This window comes from Nylanderia fulva, unplaced genomic scaffold (genome assembly GCF_048542155.1).
Source record: "Nylanderia fulva isolate GAGA-0341 unplaced genomic scaffold, ASM4854215v1 Scaffold8, whole genome shotgun sequence".
Taxonomy (NCBI): Eukaryota; Metazoa; Arthropoda; class Insecta; order Hymenoptera; family Formicidae; genus Nylanderia; species Nylanderia fulva.
In genome coordinates this window covers 4432856-4450048 of record NW_028190916.1, presented here as the reverse complement: position 1 = coordinate 4450048, position 17193 = coordinate 4432856, and the positions used below count along the sequence as shown (strand labels likewise).

General features: G+C 33.2%; 1 protein-coding gene across 1 annotated transcript in view; it reads right to left on the bottom strand.

The window, feature by feature from the left end:
• The window catches only part of LOC114936715 (uncharacterized), a 98030-nt gene that overhangs the window by 24570 nt on the left and 56267 nt on the right, over positions 1–17193 (bottom strand). Inside the window, 1 exon segment of the mRNA XM_029310001.2 lies at positions 6887–7072. The gene's annotated coding sequence lies outside the window, so the exon portion shown is untranslated.

Genomic DNA, 17193 nt, shown 5'->3' with positions numbered 1-17193 from the left:
GATGTTTTTCACAAGAATTTGAGTGACGTCAATGATTATACGATAGTTTTATCTTATCTTGGAGAAAACTTTGTCGCAGTTGTTGCGATCGTAATGCGATACTCACAATAAAAAAAAGATTACTTTTGAAATAAATTTAAATCATACATGTACATATATTCATAGTTTCAAATAATTAATTTGTGTGTAAATTTTATTACATATATAATATTGTATATAATATTGTAAAATATATTAAAATTCAAATCAGGTATTATAAATTATCTGCATATTATAATCTTTCTTCAATTCATATTAATCAAAAACTAATTATCTATTAAACGCTATCATGAAGAAGAAATTTGTTCGGAATTATTATAATTGGATTTATCATTTACATACAATTTCGAATTGTCGAATATATTCTGCTACTTGTTTTCGGTAGGGATGTAATCATTTTCCAAAACGCATTACATCACAACAATACTCCGAAAAAATATTTAATTGGTTAATTAATTTAACCTAGTAATAAATAAACTGGGATTACTAATTTATAATATTATTGCTGCAAATTAAATTAGAGTTTCATTAAATTGCAATTTTGTATTACATTCCGTACGCGTATCTCTCTCTTAAGCGGCTACCAGATCTCTCGCGCGTCGTCGAGATCAGACACGATAATGTCGCTCGAAAATTTGCAGTAGAAAAACGGTAATCTCCGCGGCGTTTCACCGGGGCGCAGCCTCGGCGTTGATGAAACATGAAGATGAAAACGTGTTATCGCGGGAGGAATCGGGCGGAATTCACGCGACAGGCACACACGTTTATACTTATACGACGTGCGCATGTTAAAAGCCGGAGCTGTCGCACGGTTCACGGATTTTTCTATGCGACTCCTGTTCCGGGATGGTGAGTTTAAAGGCCAACCACCCACGGTACCGTATCACCGTAGGCCAAGCACTCGGCCTTGAGCGAGCGTTTTTCTAAAAGAGCCTCCACCGGAGCGGGAGAGCGCTTGATGCGGGATGACTCGCCCGTCGAGATAACTACTGAACCAGGAAACAACCGACAGTGACAGACCCTCCGGTTGGAGAGCCGCGCACAGCTCGGGTTTTGCATTTATCGTAACCTAAATCTGAAATGGACGGGACTTCCCGCGACAACCGGGACTGTGTGGCTGGGTTTATTTTTTTCCCGCCAATATTGTCGGCGTGGAGTATACCGTCAAGTGAGGTCCGTGTTTCGAATCGGTCGAAAGTGCTCGTTCGTCTCTCGCAAACAAACGAACGGGCGCGTGGACGAGCGGAAAAAAAAAAGAGAGAGAGAGAGAGATAATCAAACTTCGACTCAATTTGCTGCCGTTCAGAACCAGGGCGACTGGATTTTCATTTTCGTTGCGACCTTTTCGATGCGGAGTATCTGTTAAATGGCAGGACAGGGATTAATTACTTTCCCCTTTGCTGGCGTGCTCCTGACGCCTCGTTGAAGTGAAAATCTACGTTGCTTCTCTATTTCGTTGTTTTTCAAACGCTTTATTTTTCAGATTCAGTAAGCTTTTGAATCGAGAAAATCTTTTTTTCGCGAATAAAATTTACACTTTCACGTGAAAGTGTAAATAAAAATACGACGAGATTATAATTTCATACTCATGTCTCATTCAGCACCAAAGCAATTTAATTTTAAATTTTAAAAATCGATATATCAATTGCGTATTTATATATTTTAAAAGAATCAAAATGTTTTCCCTTTTGTGAATTAATTCGTTTATCATTTCTTTATCGATAAATACGAATAAATAATCAGCAGAGATTCGCGTGTATTTCAAAGATCGTAGATATCTAGGTGATTAGCTTATTAATGTACATTTCTTGTGTACCTATGAAGGCGATCGAGAACATTACTGGTAATAATTTTCACTAATAATTTACACACAGACGTGTATTTTAGGCGTTAACGAGTTTCCTAATGATAGAATTTAATAGACTAAATTCAAAGCGTTTGAATTCAATTCTCAACCTTTGTTATTACATTATAATCTTGGCAGGACCATTATGATAAAAATAGCTTTTCAACTAGTAATTTTCTAAATAATATTTATGATAATAATGCTCTCTTCCATAACGACGTTACAGGTAGAGAGACCACTCATCTTCCTCATTTATCTTCAAAGTTTTAAATAATTTTGCTTGTAAAAGCAACTTATATACTTTTACTACAAATTTTTCAACTCGTTGAGTGTTATCAGAATAATGTGATCAAAGATAATATAGAAAGTCATAAAAATATTTCTTCTTTTAAATGTTTAATTTTCTTTAACTTTTAAAACGCTTAATTCTTAATTAAAAAAAAAACTCATGTTAATTTTACTGCTTCGGGGATTTATAATACCTAGCTCAACTCTGATATACAATAAATTCATATACTTACCTTCATATACCCTACATAAACATACAAACATGATGTTAAAATAATCTACTGTGTAATGAAGATGATTTATAGTCAATCGCGGTGACTCGTGTATGATTACATATGGCTCGTATTTCGTTTTTTCTATTAAAGAATGTCAGACTCTTAAAAGAGGTACATATTCGACGATATTTTAGTTTCCTTGGGAATTGGAAATTCGTATATTGAAATTGGCTTTTTTTCCTTATGCCGTAACTCAGTCGAGGTTTGTAATTTCAAACGGGGAGCAGATTGGTTAATCCCCTGGGGTACGGGTGTATTTCGCTTTATTATTTATTTGACGTGCAGCATACAATTTCTTCGGCCGATAAACTGTTCGAGATAAATATGTGAAACCCGTGCGGAGAATAAGCGTGAACGCCTGAATAAATATATAGAGTTCCATCAACCACACACTCGTGAATATCTGATTTAATTCTTCAAGACTTATGTTTCGTACGCAAAAACAATAATTGTGTGTGTATACTTTTATAATAAAATAACTTTAATTCTACATTTTCTTACGTATATATATAAGAGGCATCTCGAAATGTATGTATTATTGGGTTAATTCATAAATAAGTTCTGCTATAGATAAATAATTGCTGGATTAATTCTTCTGAGAAACCATGAGTTTTTTTTTTAAATCGAAACAAAACAATCACGACAGATGTACACGTGCAACAACTACAGCGAGTACAAGCGAAATTGCAAAAAAAAGCGACCATCAATCGCAAAAATGTGATTTTGCGAACATTTTGACACGACAATGTCCAACCACGTGGAGCTAAAATAACCTGGGAAAAAATTCTAAAGCTGTCACGGTCAGTTCTATCTCATTCTCCTTATTCCGTACTTTGTTCCATCAGATTTTTATTTGTTTAAGTCATTTCAAAATTCATGAAATAAAAAAAAAATTTTTCATGTCAATAATTTTAAATATAATAATTCAGTTTATTAAATAAAAACGAACTTATTTTATCAGCATTTCTGTATTTTCTCCTTTTCCCTGTAATATACACAAATAATGAAAAATTGAACTTCAGCTCTAGTGGAATAAGATGTAATATTAGGATTAATCAACTGTTTAAAGAATTTCAAATATTTGATATAATTTATCATTGAATTATTTGAAAGAACTCTTTGAGCGCACTAAGTAAATTGATCCCTTTAAAAATACGGCACAGCGTTGGTTCGAATTACGGATGAACTGGTCGATGATGCGCACCAGGCTATACATCAGGCTCTGTATACGAAGTCCGAAGAGCCGTGTTCGCCTTCTCGTCACGTAACATCCACCCCGATACGAACGAAATAAGTTATCGCGCGCGGACCGTGTAAACACACACTCTTCCGCGACGGGGCGAGTAAAAATACAATCCGCTATCAATGCCATATGTTTCTCGCGGAAAATGCAAATTTCTACCATGCGGCTCTACGTGAACGGCGTCGCGGAGATACGCACCCGGCCGCGACGGCGAAGAGTGCGCGTTTCCGACGTTCGCCCTGGGGTTTGATTTATATGCGAGTCACGACGCAGGGTGCGCGCTCTCTATGATTTATACGTGCCCGCGGTGCGCGCTGGAAAGTGGCGAAGTCGGGAAATTGTGGGTAGAACGCCTTCCCACGCGGGAGACACGGCCCGGCGCGGTGGGTCGATTAATTAATTAATTCTGCCGCGTCGCGCGCGCGTAACAACGCGATGGACATGATGCCGATAGGGATGCGACGTGTACTTTCGAAGGATTAAAGCTTCCGTCGATGTCCCGTATTATCGTGCGATCTAAACTCCTAATAGGATATCGAAGAGACTATTCCGGAACAGGACTCTCTTTTTCTTCAATTTTGTGCATTATATACTTATGTATTATTTATACAATCGTATGATTTTTTTGTTCAAAATCGAACACTGTATTTATTCAACAAAATGTTAATAAAGGTTATATAGAATGTAATAAATATAGAAATTTTTATTTTATAATGTAAATTTAACAATGTTAATGAAATTACAACATATTGTAATTTAATGAAATTTTTTTTATAAAAGATTATCTAAAAAAAGAAAATTGCATATGCCAGAATTAGTTTGATCACTTCTATATATTTTTACTTAAAAAAAAAGCAGATTTATTATGTGAAAAATAAAATTACGAAGCGATAAGCTGATTTTCAATTAACCATTTTCAGTTAACCATTTCATCTAGCTATTTTTATTAGAGAGAGCACCGTTCATATACCGTTTTATTACACGTATATGGTTCAATGAACTTATATCAAAAGGTTGAATTTTAATTTCGTCTGACATTTTAATTATTAAAAACACGGAACATTGTCATTATTTTACTCTGTTGCAAGATATAACGAACATTTCGGTATTTCGATGAAAATATGTTGTTAATAAATATATTGTACATCGAAGTATCGAAATATCACGTTTAACGGTATATTTCAACTTTTTGTTATTATCTACGAACTTTGATCGTTTGACAAAGTATTTGGAAACGCATGTTATAAAAAAAAAAAAACATTTTTTTTCTATACAGTTTACAACGCGACTCACATTTACTAACGTATATGTTTAATGGATTTGTGGAAAACGATCATACAATCTTAACGTTTGATTCCACTTTTGTTGCAGTTATTATATCGAAAAATCTCGTAAAATATCTACAACTATTATTGTATTGGAGTTAAACTCTATGGTATCGACAATTTTGCAATCTAGCGTTAAACAGTTTACGATGTGACATCAATTTGTGTCTGTTATTATTTTTATTTTATTTCTTTTCTATTATTTTATATTTTTTTTTTAGAACCGAGAACTGTAAAACAATAGGTTTTACAAAAAAAGAGTTTATTATTTATAATTATATTTAGAGTCGCGAACTTTTGTCAGAGATATATAGGATTTATGGACCAGCTCTCGTCGTTCTCGTTTCTGATAATTAAATCTTATCTATTGCTTTCGCTGTAAATAACATAAACTTCCTGGACGCACGATCTCTTTTTCTCTTTTATCGATTCTTTGCATATTTCAAAAGAGCCACGCCATCATAAATGAGTCGATTAAGGTCGAGAGGTTTTTTAAATGTTATTTTATAGAGATATACGTATGATAACTCGAACAGCATTTTCAATTTCGAGTGTGATTATTTCAAGTACGATTATAAATAAAATCAGAATAAACTATGTTTTGGAATATTGTTTTTATTAATATATGATAATTTTTTGTATTTATTTATATGATGTATACTTTTTTTATAATCTAGAGATTTTTAAAGAGGGATTTTTAGCTTTTTTAGATATATCTGTGCTAATCTTTTATTTGAAAATGTATGTGTAACAATTATATAAAACTCATTAATATAAAAATATAAAAATGTTGAAAAAGTCTGACAAAAGAGTGATCTCTTCAACATCAATAGAAAATAACAGAGTCTAGTATCCGTTAGTCAGTACCGGATAAATGCATTAGCAGATATTGTAAACTGTCACTAATGATTTAATTAATTAATTACACATTTCCGTTATTATTTCCGTTATTATTGAACAATGCACTGAATCATTTTCACAAGTGCCACGTCAAGAGCGAATCTTGAAATTCTATGAGAAATCGATCCGCGTGCGGATAATAATATTCTGGATTTTAATATAATAAGAATTCGGTTATTTTTTGCAAAAAATCTCTTGCATGTGAAAGATTCAGTTCAATTATTTAAATAAAAGATAAAAAATTGAGTAAAACACGACTCACATACTTATGCTAAAAAAATTGTATTCTCATTTGAAGAACTTCTCACTTATTCTTAGATTATTCTGTTCTAGTGAAATAGGTATCAAAAAATTTCTCTCACCTTAGAGAAAAGAAAAATTTTCTAAAGATTAGTATTAAATGTTCCTAATTAATAAAAATGTAGACTTTATAAAAATTGTTAATTTATAAAAAAATGGGATTTATTTTTTCATTAATAAAAATATATTACTTCACAAGCAGAGAGAGACTATAAAGAAAGCGTGACATAATTTGAGCTATTTATTAACATTATTCATTTTTCGAATGAGTTAAAATTATTCAGTGACAAACATTAGATATCTGCATTGTAAATTGCGACACTATAATCACATGCATTGTTGCAACAATATGACCATATGCTAAATAAACGATCCATGTAAAAAACATGTGACCATTTGTTATTAACAAATATATATTATACATAAAGTATAAAATATGTTGTTAATTTTAGTATGTTCTAAAAACTTTTAAGAAAATCTGTTAAGAAAAATTTTAGAGTATGCAATCTTACTTTGAGAATACAATTTTTTTCGGTGCAATTTAAAACTCTGTATTAAATAATAGAGATCAAATTTCTATTGATATTATGAACTAAATATGAGAGCAGATGAATTCCATTGCGTATGACATGTCGAATATTGACGAATCAATCTTAGCATTGTAACTTACGTATTGTGCTTGTGTTGCTGGGTTGATTGTGCCTCTTTTAGTCATTGTACGTTTGCACTTTGCGCACGACGCGTACACGATGCACGCTATTGTTACATCTCAACGTCACTTTAGCGAACGAACAATAGTCCCGTTAAAGCTGATGTTCGTTTCCCACTAATTACGGATTGTGTATTGGTGCTGGCTCTAAAACAATTCACCAAATCCTGACACTTTAGATTGCATTGTAAGGCAGGCTTCATATTGTGTTGCAATACAATTACATACGTTTTCATTTCTGATGACTGAGTTTGTTTTGGCCACAATCGATAGAAAATGATGTAATAGAAAATATGATATGCAAAACCATTTCATTAAAAACATACCGTAAAGAATTAGATTTGTTTCTGGCCACAATCGATAGAAAATGATGTATATAATAGAAAATATGACATGCGAAACGATTTTATTAAAAACATAAAGAATTAAGAATTTTTTAATACATAAAACAGTTTAAAAAATTGTGTTAATTTTATAAAACTTAAAAAATCAATTATTGGAAATCCTTTAAAAGTATTGTATTAACGTTAAGGATAAAGTTGAGAAAATAATAGCTTGAGATAACTCGTTGAAATCTTTTTAACGTTATTATCTGTCAGATTATATCCAGCAGAGAAGCGTGGCTTCGTCGCATGCGGGTTCGACGGGTAAACTCTTTTAATTTTGTTCGCTATCTCTTGGAAACTTTCTATGCCCGTCCCTGTACACTTCGTCACTCGAATCCCGCTGAAACTGATCCTCTGCGAGATGCCACATGTTGACAGTGGTTGTACAACGCTTACGGTAACCCGCAAAGGGAATGCTTTCGAATCAAGTGATATCGTATAGCGAGTGTTCAGTTAATATTCTAATCAAACTATTATTATATAAAATTTTAGTATTTTATTACTTTTTCGAATGTAATTATATTGATAATGCTCAGGATTCATATATCTTTATCGTAATTTACTTCTAATTAATCTTTCGCAAAAATTAAAAATACATCAACTAACAAACACTTGTATAAATTTGTATAATAAGAAATGTTTTTTTTTTTTTAATATTTTTTAATAGGAATGAGAGTAGAGAAGACTATATGATATAAATCATTTCCAAGTTAACTCGCGAAAATGATAATGCCGAGGATTCCCCAACATATAAGCATACACGCCGCTCTATGAATTATAGGTGGTGGCACAAACTATCTAAAGTAACTCCATAAACATCTAACTGTTCTAATCCAAAATTATTAGTGACATTAAGCTGTGCAAGAATACTCCGATATTTTTGCATTGCTATATTAAATCTCTCGCAAAATATAAACTGTTGTCCGTGTTACATATAGAATAGCTATCGATCATTTTCGGGGATAAATTGACATAATAATGTTAAAAAGTTCTTTTTTTTTGTTATCAATCAATTACGTTTTTTTTGTGCGCGCGTACAACGCTTTCACTCGTAACTTTCGTGTTGCATTAACGATGCGGTTGAGTAAAGTAACGATTGTTGCATCGCGGGTAGCGTGACTGTTGAGTGCGCACATAAATGGAAAATATGCGAATAATTTAAACTTTGAATATATATATATATATATATAAAACGTATATGTGTAGAATATACACGCAGATGTATTAAATGCCTCTGAGCTCTCTCGCGTGTGTATACAGATATAGAATATTTCTTAAAAACTGATAAATGCGATTCACAAAAAGAGGATAAAATGTGTATCGCACTTTCTTCATATTACCACGGTAAGTAAGGTTTACCGAGAAAGAAGGAAAAACTGTTATGACATTTCTGTGCGTTTTCCACACGAACGTTTTTATTACCGCAATCTGTTGTACCCGAATGCACCGAGATTTCAGCGCTAACACACACGCGAAAAAGATTGAAGACATTTTGCTCGTGATATTAGCGAGATTAGATTTTTGCCTCTCTCACTTCGTTACACGTCGCGGAGAGAGAAAAGATTTCTACGTTTTCTTATAGGAAATTATTTGGTGGTTACGGACACATGGTGTGCGTTTAAGGTTTAAATCATGCGATTCTGGCATTTAAATAATGCAATTTCTGGGTATTACTTGAGGCTTACAGTCGGCTAAAAATAATCCCCGCGTGCGGATAAAATCCTGCGGAAACGATACATACTCGAAACGAAATGGATGTTAGCGTTTTTCGCGATTTTTGCATTTTTACCTTCCTTTTTGCATATAATGCGCTAAAGAGATTACGCCGTATTATCAATTCTTTGTTCAAGCGAGGGAGAAATGCAAACGTTCGCGCGCATACCAGATCGCTTTTTCATTTCGCTTTGCGCATACCGTGTCCTATATAGTGTATTATTTCGCGTGTGTGTTTCTTTTTTCTTTTTATTCGTAATCGCATTATCTTTAAGCATCCTTTTCATTTACAGCGCGGTACTAATAACAAGTCTATAGCTATTCCATTAGTCATTAAACGAATCTGCTTCGTCGCAATTTTGTGAACTGGTACAGTTTACTGAAGTTAATAAAAATATATTTTAATATATTTTGTGAAATAAAAGTGAATGATATTATCACTATAATAAGCAGTGATTATAAATATAACTGTAAAAGCAATGAAATCTCACTAAGGAGAATCAATAATAATTTTTCAAAGAAATTTTACTATCATAATAGCTGAAAGAGAAGATGGAGAAAGCACAGTGCGAATATTCTCACTGAAATATTCATTAATCTTTGATAAAATTTTATCATTGGTTTAATCAATAACATTTTCATTGATGCTGAAATGTAGAAGAGCACTTTTAATATTTATGCTCGAAGGAAGATATATATTATAATATATATATAAGATTTTTGATATTGAAATAGTTAATATATAATAATTTCTTCTGATAATAGAGTTTTAGAGTAAAAACGTCAAATTGTGCGTGTAAAAAATGTATAAAAACAATAAAGCTTTATTGTATAATTATTATTAGAACACTAATAACGTTTGAGTTTTGTCTGTATTTTCAACACATCATTTACGTAATGTTTGTATAACTGACTATTTTTCAATTCTTATTTAAAACAGAAGCGATATATAAAATCTTAGATTATGAGATATTTGATTAAAATTAAACGTTATGCACATAAGAAATAAAAGAAAATTCTATATAAATAAAATCTATAATCCTATATATATATAACTATCTATATATAACTTTATATAAAACTGTACAATATATAACTCTATACAAACTCTATGTGACTCTAAATATAGATTAAAATCAAACAATTATTAAATTTTAAATTATTTAAATTATTTGAATTATTTAAATCATCAGATTTTAATCTAATAATTAAGCTTTCCTATACATATATATTTTGTGAAAAAATCTTAAAGCTTACAATTGCTTGGTGTATTTAAAATCGTTACAATTTGCATACCATTACTGCATTTTCGCGTATTATTTCCGGTCCCGTGAATAAACAGTGTCGGACTTTATCGCACTTTGTTTCATTTTATTTTTATAACGATACAATCCATAAAAAAACGCTCCACCGCTTTGTACTGAAAAAATTGCGTAAATCACAGTTTTCACTTATCCGTGCTCATATCTTCTTTTTAAATGGTGGAAAAGAGTCACTGTATATTAAATTATAATATTTTCTTTTATTTCTTGTATATACCGTATTTAATCAAATATCTTATAATTTAGCATTTTATATATGTATATGTATCGTCTCTGTAATCTAAAAATAATTAATTATATACAAATTGTATTTTACATAGATGATGTATTAGCAAACGCACAACAAAAAGATAAAGTTCAATAAATTATTAATCATTTTTGAAGTTAAAACTAGGCCATAAAATCATAGAAGCACCCATATATGCATCGTCATACATTTGCACATCCATACACATACACATACACACGCACGAACATTTATCAATATAAGATCCACTTAAAGATTACGTGACATTTCCATCAACCTACTGCTTCGTATATGCAGATTTTAACAACATTGTGCGCTTCGTGTGTTTCATGTGGTCATGACATTTTTTTTATTGCGACAATGTACCCTTGAATATATTCAAATATTACGACAGAATTGGAACGTTAGTTGGCGCAATATTTTAATGTAAAAATGGAGCTTTCCAGCATAATAAATATGTATTAGATTATATATAAGCAATACGCGAGAGAGAACGTTATTCAAAAAAGCGTTATTTAAAAAAGAAAAGCAATTAAAGTAAAAATATATTTTTTGTACACACTATTTTCCAAATAAATTAAATGTTGAATTATTTATATTTCACGTTTGTTTTGTTAAGCTAATATCTTTACAAAATGATAATTGTAATATTATTTTTTTAATTAAAAGATTAGAGTAAACAAATTTTAATAATAAGATAAATAGAAAATAATGGTTTAATAATTTATGTATAATATAAAATATATATATAATATCTAATTGTAAGTAAAAATTATATATATATATATATATATATATATATTATACATATATTAAATTAACACATGTTGCTATCCACACAATATTCATTTGCTAAACAAGATATCGATAAAAACGGGTACAATTTCGTTGTGTATTTTGAAATCACAAAATGCAAAAAGTGCATTATGCTTTTTTCTCATAAAGTCTAATTAAAACCACTTTACTACTAAAATGCTAGTCTCAGCGCAAAGAGACGGTCGATCAGATTACAAGCTATATTTTAAGCACCGTCTAAGCAGTAATTTAGCTGGACACCACTTTAAGTTTCGCCAAGCAGAAGAAGTGTAATCAGATTTTAACTCGTGCATCTTACCAGCTATAAAAGCTATTTAAAATTGCGTTTTCTTTTCGACAAGAAGTGCCACCGCTGCAGTGCGCGTTAATTATCACGAGATAAAGTGGGAAAGCGAATTTTTTGTTTTTATTATAATCCACCTGTACATTTCGTGGCAATTATCACTCTCTGCACTAATGCAATTAAATATAAAAAAAGTCACATAAATAACGGAAATTAGATGAAAACGAGATAAACTTTAATATAAAGTATTAATTATATTTTCGAATCAAATATAAAATATTGTAATTTATATATGTCCCTGTGCAAGCAAAAAATATTATATATAGTTATGATTATATATTTATTTATGAAAATATGTATTTTTTGTCTGTATGTACAAAATGTACACTACGTATATATTTATTGTGCATATAACATGTATTTATTGCATATGCTATTATTAATATAAAATTTTTCATAATATTCATATATGCATATTCCGAATCGATCGTGGAGAAATAAAAATGCGCTTATAACATTCCCTTTCACAATCAGAGCTTAATAAGTAGAATTCAATATAAGTTGAATTTAAAAGTTGAATGAGCTCTTAATGCTCATGATCGTTTTATTCTTACCCCGCGAGAAAGGAATTCTTTCCATCCAATCAATCTTAAAGAGATTAACTCTTAGGAGAACTTCTTGCCGTTTCCTTGGAGTAATATCCGGTTAAGTCATCTCGGTTGTTAATTACCGCAATTTCCAGTTATCAGTTTTCCAACATGTCATTAGTTTAAGTCGAGATTATGTTTGTGCCCAATATTGGAATATTTCATCAAAAGCAGCTATTCGAAAGCTTGTATTTGTACTATTTATAATTTTACCTAATTTTACAATTTACATTATATAGATAATTATTTATATTTACTCTGTAATTAATATCCTTTCATCATCGTTCTTATTTAAATTAGTTTATACGATATCCTAAAAATACGAGTGAAGAATCTTGAAGTCTTGTTCTTGCGGGACTTGGATTAAACGTTAATAATGCGACAACATGTTTCCGTGTGCTTGACAATAACGCAATATGCCTATATGCTTTGCGCTTATAGACCGACATGCTTCTCTAATAATGCGTATGTACTGGAACCACCTGAATGCTTGCGTATTAATGGAATTTGAGCCATTCGATACCGAAGGATATGTAGCTGGCGTTATCATGCTGTTTATAATATATATGATATTGACAAATTAAATTTATTATATATAAATTCAATTTAGAACAAGATCAAATATCATGAGATTATAAAACAAAATTAAAATTTTTAAAATTTTATACTTTATATAATATAAATATAAATAAGAAAGACATATACGCGCGCGCGTATATATAATGACTTTGTTTGCTGCAGTACCACAATGAATAAATACTAATGATTTAAACAACAAACTATGAAATATATATATGTAAATAATATATCATAACAATTATAAAATTAATTTTGTTATCATTTATCTAAATGTAATATTAAAAATGAAAAAAGTTTAATATAAAATAATAAATCAATATGACAGATTTCTATTGCTCTCTATATTACAGTTGTTCATACTGCGAAAGTTTTATTTTCGAAAGGTTGTGAAAAAAATTTTGATTGCAGCTATAAGTTTAATCTGAGCGAATAGGCGCGTAATACCAGTGAGTGCTTGATAAAGAAGCTTAATATCCAGCATTAATAACTATGTGTACTGAGGATTATTTGATTTATATAGACCAGATATGTTGTTGTCGAAAGAATACTTGCTAACAAAATAATATTACATGTTCCAGTCACACTTTTACGGTACTAATCTGTACAAAATTTCTCTAACCATTATTTAGATTAAAAACGAAAGTATACCATTTTCCTAATCTGATTATAATTTCAAACTCTCATCATTATAATAATATTTCGTATACACTCCGCCAAGTGTGTGTGCGCGTGCACACAAGAACAATAGCGATTTAGTAAACGGTTACGTTAACACGATCGTAATATAACGCAGCATTAATTACTAATTATACTATTATACGCGTCTTTCGATAGGCATAAATTCGCGGCGGGATAATTCCGCGCTCGAGAATTTGTCATTATTCATTAGGATCGATAGAAATAATCCTCTTAACGCGTTGGACGTGGAGGATCCGCAAATGATCTGATCGTCTGTATATACATACATGTACACAAACTCGTTTCCCGATCGTACATACATATACACATACATGTATGTATTTCGAAACTATCGGCGATCGCAGAAGTAACGGCGCGCTGCACATATCCTTCCTTTCGCCAATCATCTCGGTTATTTGAATCACATCCGCGTAATTATCGGCGCATCCGCGCGCGCGAGAGACCGGGAGGCAAACGATCGATGATGACACAGATCGGGGAGGGTGAAAGGGAGAACGAGGGTGGTTTCTGTCGGCGCATAAGCGTATCGGTTGCGATCATCCGCGCCCGTTACGGGCAAACATTTTCGATACATCGATCATTAGTTTTTTCACCCGCCTGCACACGCCGATGCACCCTATATACGGGGTGACGCGTACGTATATATCTCTGGGTGTGTGTGTGTGTGTGTGTGCAGGTAGACAGGGTAGACTGCGCCGACTAAACCCGGGCCTGTGCGTGCGTCACATGCCGTCGGTATCGCTAATTGCGCCACCCATTAAGGATCCTCCAATTTGCACAATGCACGCTCGTTACGATTAGCAGCGTGGACGACTGTCGGCGTATATTTAAAGTGTCGTATATATACCGACCCTCTCTCTCCCTCTTTCGTTATGTATTTGTGTGTGAGTGTGTTTACGAAGCTTCCGTCTCTCCCCTAGCATCGCGCGACGATGGTCAATCGACGGACACGCGTCGATTAAATGCACTCGACTGCCGAATTTAATTTATCACGCTGTTTCGCACTGCGCGGCTGATGAATTATTTCTCCACATCGACGAACACATGTGCTTCTAGAGACGCCAGTCGATCGTTCGTGTACCTTATATCAAACTTTTACGTCGTTTCTTTTTCTTTCGACTTGCGCGGCCGGGATATCGAGATAAATGTAATATCTGGAATATTGAGATAACGATGGAACATGTATTTATCGCGCAAGATTTAAAATTCGGTATTTTATCTCGATGTTTTAACAGTATGTATGTGTGTGTGTGTGTGTGTGTGTGTGTTAATCTGATAATTAATAACTTACTTAATGCAAACTTTTCACGATTTCAAGATAAACGTATTTAATTCCGAGTCAATTTCGTTCGTTTTTTTCTAAATTAAAATGATCAATTTGGTTGATAAAAATCGCGAAGTATTCGCAATTTTATTACACCGAACATTATTCAAGCGTAACTTTTTAATTAAAAAATCGCGCGCACTCTGGAGATTACAAGAAAATTCACGCGAACGGAAGAAAAGGAGATTAGTACTGGGTACTCGACGTGATTGCAAGTCGCTATCGACTCGTTTGTTAAAAGTGCGTGCTAACGTAAGTGTGCGGAGAAATTAGACGCGAGCTGCGTGCATTACTACTATATACTGTCGTGCGTTTTAATTATGGTCATCCAAGTTTGCTCGTCTCGCACGTTTTCGCCCGCTCGAATATACGGCAGGCACGCTATTTCGAGATTATTCCTCCTAATTATTTTAATTGCTCATGCTTATGGGACACAATGCTGAAGGCGAACATACAGTCCGCCCGTGGCAAAAGTGTTATGTCGTGGAGGAGGCATTATTATCTCTGAAATAGATATCATTCGCGGCTACATCGATTGCTATATTTTAATATTACATCCCTTGCATAATTAAACACCCCTGCGCGGAAGCGTTTCTTTAATAAATAATTACTTGTGCACCATTAAGGTTGCCACACCACCACTTGGCGGTGTAATATCGATTAATGCAAACGGGGAAGCGTATCCTTAGCTAATATAAACTTCAGTAAAGAAGGAACAAATTTATCGGTAGCAATATCGACCGTGAAGCATATCATAAGGTAGCCGATAAAATCCTTGACATCTCGAGTATTTCGCGTCAATAAAGATGCGCGTCGTGAATGTAATAAAATATACTGTAAAAAAAAAAAAAAAGAAAGTACATAACAGTTCTGTCTCCAATTTGTATCGAAGTTGTCTTTTATTATATCTTGCATCTCGCCTTAAAAAACCGACGGTAATGCAAGAGAAATATTTTCCCTTTAGCTTTCCGGACGCGTATTTCCGACCGGTATTTTATCGTTTACGATATATACATATATATATATATATATATATATATATATATATATATGTATATATATATATATAGCATATATATATATATATATATATATATAGCATAGCTGCAGAGAAATATATCGCGCGAGAGGCGGTTTCTTTCTCTCGCGAGAGCGGTTTATTCATCTCGCTCAATCCTTACGACGACGCGACGCGTGTAATGAAACGCTCGGATTGATGTAATAACGCTTTGCTCCTGGCGCGCGTCTTCCCAAAATCGTTTCGTCGAGTCGAGACGAGACGAGACGAGAAATAGAGAGAGAGAGAGCCGCCATTTTCTCTTTTTGCCGCGAAACTCTTGTTCCCTGTTCGCGCGAATATAAGAGAGTCGGTGTGAATGGATCGCGATTTCTCGAGGATCTGTGAAACATTTTTCGCCAGCGGCTCATAAATATCGCACATCTCGCGCGATCTTGCTCCTCCTTCTTTCCAGGCCGTTACCGGCGTTTCCTCTTCCTGGGCCGACCGAGTGCGGCAGGAGACACATCGGAGTGTCGAGACAGGAGATCGGGACTTTAAACGCGATTTTTCGTCGCGATCGCGTCGACTAGATTTATAGAGGGGATGGATCCTTGGGCGATCTTATTCACGGTTCTGAGACTCTACATCATATCATCGTGCTGGATGAAAGGACACCTTTCTCGTCACCCCGGAGGTATAAATACGCGGCTATTCAGGATTCTATTCCGGCGATATATATATATATATATGTGTGTGTGTGCGCGCCCGGTATTATCGGTTATTTCTCTCCGTTATCGGACGCGAGAAATCCATCCCTTCCTTGCGCGGTGTCGTTATTTTCTCAGCAACTACCGGAAGCGTAAAGCACGCGACAAGCTAAAACGCGCACACCGCTAATGACGGTTAAAGTATCGCGTTCTGCGGATCGGTAACTTAAAGTGAACTTTGTGAAACATTGACGAAACTCGTTATACGGATTAATCGAATGTTTTCAATTATTTGACAAAGTTAGTCGACAGTCGGTCGAAACTTCAATAGATCGTTCACTTATTTGCAACCGCCGATTAAATAGTATTGCAGGGATATGAGGTAAATTAAATATAAACCAGAATTCTATTAGTGAGTACACAAACGTGATATAAAATGTATAATAAATGAAAAATTTGTGCAAACATGAACGAACGAAAGTTTCATTAATTCAACGCAAAATTTAAAAAATCGTTATTTAAAACGTTATTTAAAAGCGAACAAA